The following is a 5,054-nucleotide window of genomic DNA, read 5'->3' as shown; positions in this document are numbered from 1 at the left end:
TTCCCATCTCTTTACCCTATGTTCTACCTAAGTCCATGAAAAAATCAGGTTCATAGGGCCAGTCAGCGGCATGGTAGTTAAGATGGCTGGATCCCACATGGTCAACAGTGTAGTTCGAGTCTCAGACTCAGTGACTTGAAAAACACACCAAGAATGTGTGCATGTGTGCCCCAAATCCCAAAGCGGAGAAGGGATTGTGGCGTGGTTATCCTCCCAGGGGAGTGCCTGTGTGTTTGCTTGCTCATGCTTTTCTCACTCTAGTAAGTGCCTGCACCTTACAGCAAATTTAAAAAAAGAAAAAGCAGCAGCAGATTCAGGCACTCGAGCTCAACGTCTCTTTCACTGTTCCCATCTTAGGATCTTTGCATTTCCCCTGCCAGGAATCCCTCAGACATTCCCTTGACTTGTTCTCACATTTCTATCAGCTCTCGGTTCAAATAGCTGTCCTCCTTTCAAAAACAGCCTTGACACCATGTTTTATATCTCCGTGTTTATTGCTGGCGGTGTCCTCCTCAGGAACATCAATTACTTGAGAGAAGCCCTATTTCATTCATCACTTTATTCCCAAGCCTGTAACAGTGCCAGGAACATTCATTTATTTTACATTTATTGAGCACCCACCCTATGCCAGGTCTAGGTTTTGGGGATACATCCGAGAACAAAACAGACAAAAATCCTCCCACTCATATTCTAGACAGGAAGACAAACAATACACAAGGTAAATAAAATAAGTAGCTTGGAGGTTAAGGCAGCTGGATCCCACAAGACTGACCATAAACTTTGAGTCACAGACCTGGCAGGCTTAGAAACATGGCTGGCACATGTGCATGCATGCCTGGAATCCAGAAAGGAGAGCGAGGGAGAGGAGAAAGGATTGCAGCATGACCATTCCTCATGGGGGTTGACTTCTCAATCTATCTTGAAAGTGCACACAGGCCCTCTGGCAAAATATTTTTTTAAATAATAACAGCTCTAAGAACTAAAGCAGTGAAGGCAATGGGGAAAGCCTCACTAGGTGACCCTTGAAGGAAGTGAGAGAGCAAGCAACATGGATATGGGACAGCAAGCACAAAGACTCTGAGACCAAAGAACGTCTGACATGTGGAACGGGAGGGGAGCAGAAAATGAGACCGGGAAAGTAGGGGTGGCTCACTGTTTGACAGCCTTTTCCATAGCTCACTTAAGAATTTTGTCCAACATTAATAACAAGGTGGGGACCCACTAGAGGTTTCTTTAGGTAAAGAAGTGATATGATCTAACTACTTTGCTTTAAAAAGATCCCTCTGGCCAGCACAGTAGCACAGCGGGGTGTGCCTTTAATCCTAGGTGTTCGGGCTGGAGGTAAGAGGATAGTAAGTTCAGGACTGGCTTAGGCAACATAGCAAGATCGTGTCCCTAAAAAAATGTTTTAAATCCCAGGGCCAGCAGGTGGTGTGAAGGTTAAGACCACTGGATCCAACATGGCCAGGTATGTGGTTCGAATCCCAGACTCAGCAGCTAAATAATCATGCCAGACACATGTGTACATGACCAGGATCCCGAGGGGAGAATGGAGAAGGACTGCAGGATGGCCATCCTTCTGGGGAGTGATTTCTTGCTTTCCCTCTCTCTCCTTTTGTGTCTCTCTCTGGTATGCCCATGAACTCTACAGCAAAAACTAAGGGAAAAAAAAATTCTATTGACAGCGTAGGGCCTGGTGGTGGTTGAGAAAGCTGGACCCCACATGACCAGTCATCCAGTTCAAATATCAAACTCTGCCACTTGAAAATCATGCTGGGTATGTATGTGTCCAAAATCCCAAAAGGATGAAGAAATAGAAAAGAGGAATTGTAGCTTGACAATGTTCCATTGCTTTCTCCTTCTCCCAGTCTCTCCAGCCCTCTGGGAAATTTTTAAAAATCCTTCTAGCTACTATATTAAAAACAGGGAGGCTGAGGGTCAGCTGATGGCATGGTGCTTAAAGCACTAGACTCCCACATGGCCGACCATGGTTCAAGTCCTGGCCCTGACGGCTTGCTTTCTCACTTTCCCTTTCGCGCTCTCTCTCCATCTGTTTCTGATCAAATTTAATAATAATAATAGATACGTAACAATTTTTAAAAAACAAAACAGGAGGGTCAGCCAGTAGCATAGTGATAAAGATGCTTGGATCCCACATAGCCAACTGCATTGTTCAAGTTCCAAAACAGGCAGTTTTAAAAACACGCTGGGCATGTGTGCATACATACCCAAAATCTCAAAAAGAGAAATGAAGAGATTACCGCTTAACCATCCCCCACGAGGGGTGCTTTCTCACATTCCTTCTATGTCTCTCTCCAGTGAGTGCACGTGCCCTCTAGCAAATTTTTTAAAAAGAAAACAGAGGATGGGACCAGCAGGTGATGTGGTGGTTAAGGCACTGGACACTCTCACATGGCAGACCATAGTTCGAGTCCTGGACCTGGTGGCTTGCTTTCTCACTTCCCCTCTCTCTCTTTCTCTCTGTGTATCTCTCTCTGTCAAATTAAAAATAAATGAATGAATAAATAAAATAAAATGAATAATTCTTTAAAAAAAGAAAATAGGGGCCAGGGCAGAAGCATAGACTATTTGGGAAGTGACTTCCATGATCCAGGTTGTGACCAAAATAGGGGCCAGGGCAGAAGCAGAGACTATAAGGGAAGTGACTTCCATGATCCAGGTTGTGACCTGGCTCAGAATGTCAAGCATTGAATGTGGAATGAGAAGGAAATCAAGAATGACTCAGGCTGGATCCTTTAATATTACTGAGACGAGAATAAAAACAGCAAGGAAGCAGTTTGGGGAAGGATATGGAGGGGGGCTTGCTCACCCTTGCTGGCATGTTCAGTTTGAGTCACCTATCAGTGATATGTTAATTAGACAGCTGGATAAAGGTCAGGGGAAAAGCTCAGACTGGAAGTATAAATATAAGATCTGTTAGCCTAATATAGGGATATTTAAAGCCATGAGCCCGGATGAGATTACCATGAATGAAAACCAAAAATATCACAAACACAAACGAACAAAGAAAAATAGCTGCATGATATCCTTCCCACCCCACTGAAAGATCACAAAAGGTGACCCTTGCTTGTACTGGAAGACACCTGAGCCAAAAAGGAACAAAATACTCCTTCCCAAACCCAGCAGAGCGGTGAACGAGGGCCAGCAGCTCTTCAACGGGTGGTCCAAACTCTGACCAAGGACACACTGATCGGCCCCGAGATTCTTTAAAAATGGACACACTAAGCTTGGGCACATCGCCTTGGCAGAGGACAGAATGCAGCGAGTCCACAGAAGGGTGGGCTCCTCTTCCGAATTCCAACCACTAGCATCCTCCTGCAGGCTGGCACAGGAGACAAGAGCTGGGAGAGGCTCACGGGGATCTCCCTTCGCCCCAAAGGTGTGCCGGCGATGGGCACGCGAGCTGCCAAGACGTGGTCAGGAAGGTGTGCTGAGGCGGCGAAGGGGCGCGGACCCAGCCAGGGTGGGCTCTCAGGGCACAGGGTGGGGGCTGGGGCAGGGGCGTGCCGCGCGGCGAAGGCGAGCCCTACTGCGGAGGACGGGAGTCGGAAGACCACCGCTAGGAATTCAGACAGATAAAGGGCCCTCCCGGGACGCAGCCCGACGCCCTAAGGGGGGAGGGGAGCAGTTCGACAAGGCGCTGTGTCGCCGGCGTCAGGCGTGTCCCGCTGCCGTGGGGAGAACGGGAAGTGTGCGCAGCGTGGCTCCGCACGTGCGGACGGGACTCCGCCCAGCCCGGGTCCTGGGTTCAAGGACAAACCCGGTTAGCAAGGACGCGACCAGAGACATCCTTACCTAGCACTGCAGCCGAACCCGCAGCTCAGGTCCCGGCTCCGTCGTGGAGACCGGGGCCGCCGCTTCTCGCGCCGCTCGCTCGCGCTCCCTGATTGGCGGAGGCTGGCGGCTCCCAGAAGCCCTCGCGCTGCGCTCAACCAAATGAACTTTATGGAGACTCGTGGGTGAAGACAAGGACAAGAAGGGCTGGAGGCGGGGCCTTCGGCTCAGCTGTCATTCTAGCACACCCCAGGCCACCGCCCGCGCCTCTCCCGCGGGGTTAGAGTCGTCTCTGCTGGGAGAAAGCTATCACACTTACCTGCGCCAGGGGCAGTTCTTACCCCTTATTAGGCCCTATGTGCCAGGCGCTATTTTAGAGGATGGAGATATCACGGCGATCACAGTAAACAAGCTCTCTGCTCTCATGGAGTTCTCAGACTGGGGGGAAAACAAAATAGGAGAAATAAGTTAACTGCGTTTTGTAATGGGAGATAGACTTGTTTGGGTGGTCAAGGAAGGCTTCTCTGAGGAGGTGACATGACCTCTGAGCTGAAATTCACATGAAGGATGAGACAAGGTGGGGCTTGCAAACTCCTGGCTGCAGAGCATTCCAAGCAGAGGGGGGAAATGTGAAGACTCAAGAGAACAAGCTTGGGGTTTGGAGAACAGAGAGGGTATGTGGCTGGCAGATGGTGAGTGAGGGCAGGTGGAACCAGGCTCACTGTGAACGCTGCAGGTCCTTCAGCCATGGCAAGAAAGTCGAAGTTAATCTTCATGCCCATGGGAGGCCACTGAGAGGGTCTTCTGATTTTGTTAAGTTCCATTTCTTTCTTTCTTCCATGAGTGAGAGAGACAGAGAGGAAGCACCCCCAACAGAGTCCCCAACACCACCATCCACCTCCCAGCCCCACTCAGTCCTGGATCATGGGCACAGGTACCCAAAATACTCAGGAAAGTCTTCAGACATGAACCAGGAACCTCTCTCCATGTGAGTCAGTCTCACAGAGCATCAGACTTTACCGATGTGCCGTCAGGCCCCGAGAGGGCTTGGAGAAAGGTTTTGGCATGAACTGACTGACCTTTATGAAAGATCTGAGCCTCTGGATGAAACATGGGCTGTAGGCAAGAGAACGGGAGGAGGAGACAACAGCTTCGTCCACACAGAAGGATGTCGAGACTAAGGCTGCCCCAAGGGTCCACTTATGCAGAATACATGAGTGCGACAATGTGCCCGCAATGAGCAAGGCCCGTCCTTATCA

At 49.5% G+C, this 5,054-nt stretch overlaps 1 protein-coding gene across 1 annotated transcript in view; it reads right to left on the bottom strand.

Moving 5' to 3' along the window:
- NUP93 (nucleoporin 93) overlaps window positions 1-3,854 on the bottom strand; it is a 118,998-nt gene extending 115,144 nt beyond the window's left edge. Inside the window, exon 1 of the mRNA XM_006148401.2 lies at window positions 3,817-3,854. The gene's annotated coding sequence lies outside the window, so the exon portion shown is untranslated. The remainder of the gene's footprint in view (window positions 1-3,816) is intronic.
- Between the last annotated feature and the right edge of the window lie 1,200 nt (window positions 3,855-5,054).

The sequence above is a fragment of the Tupaia chinensis genome, unplaced genomic scaffold (assembly GCF_000334495.1).
Source record: "Tupaia chinensis unplaced genomic scaffold, TupChi_1.0 Scaffold000235_1, whole genome shotgun sequence".
Taxonomy (NCBI): domain Eukaryota; kingdom Metazoa; phylum Chordata; class Mammalia; order Scandentia; family Tupaiidae; genus Tupaia; species Tupaia belangeri.
The sequence above is the reverse complement of the archived record's forward strand: the minus strand, read 5'-3'. Positions and strand labels throughout refer to the sequence as shown.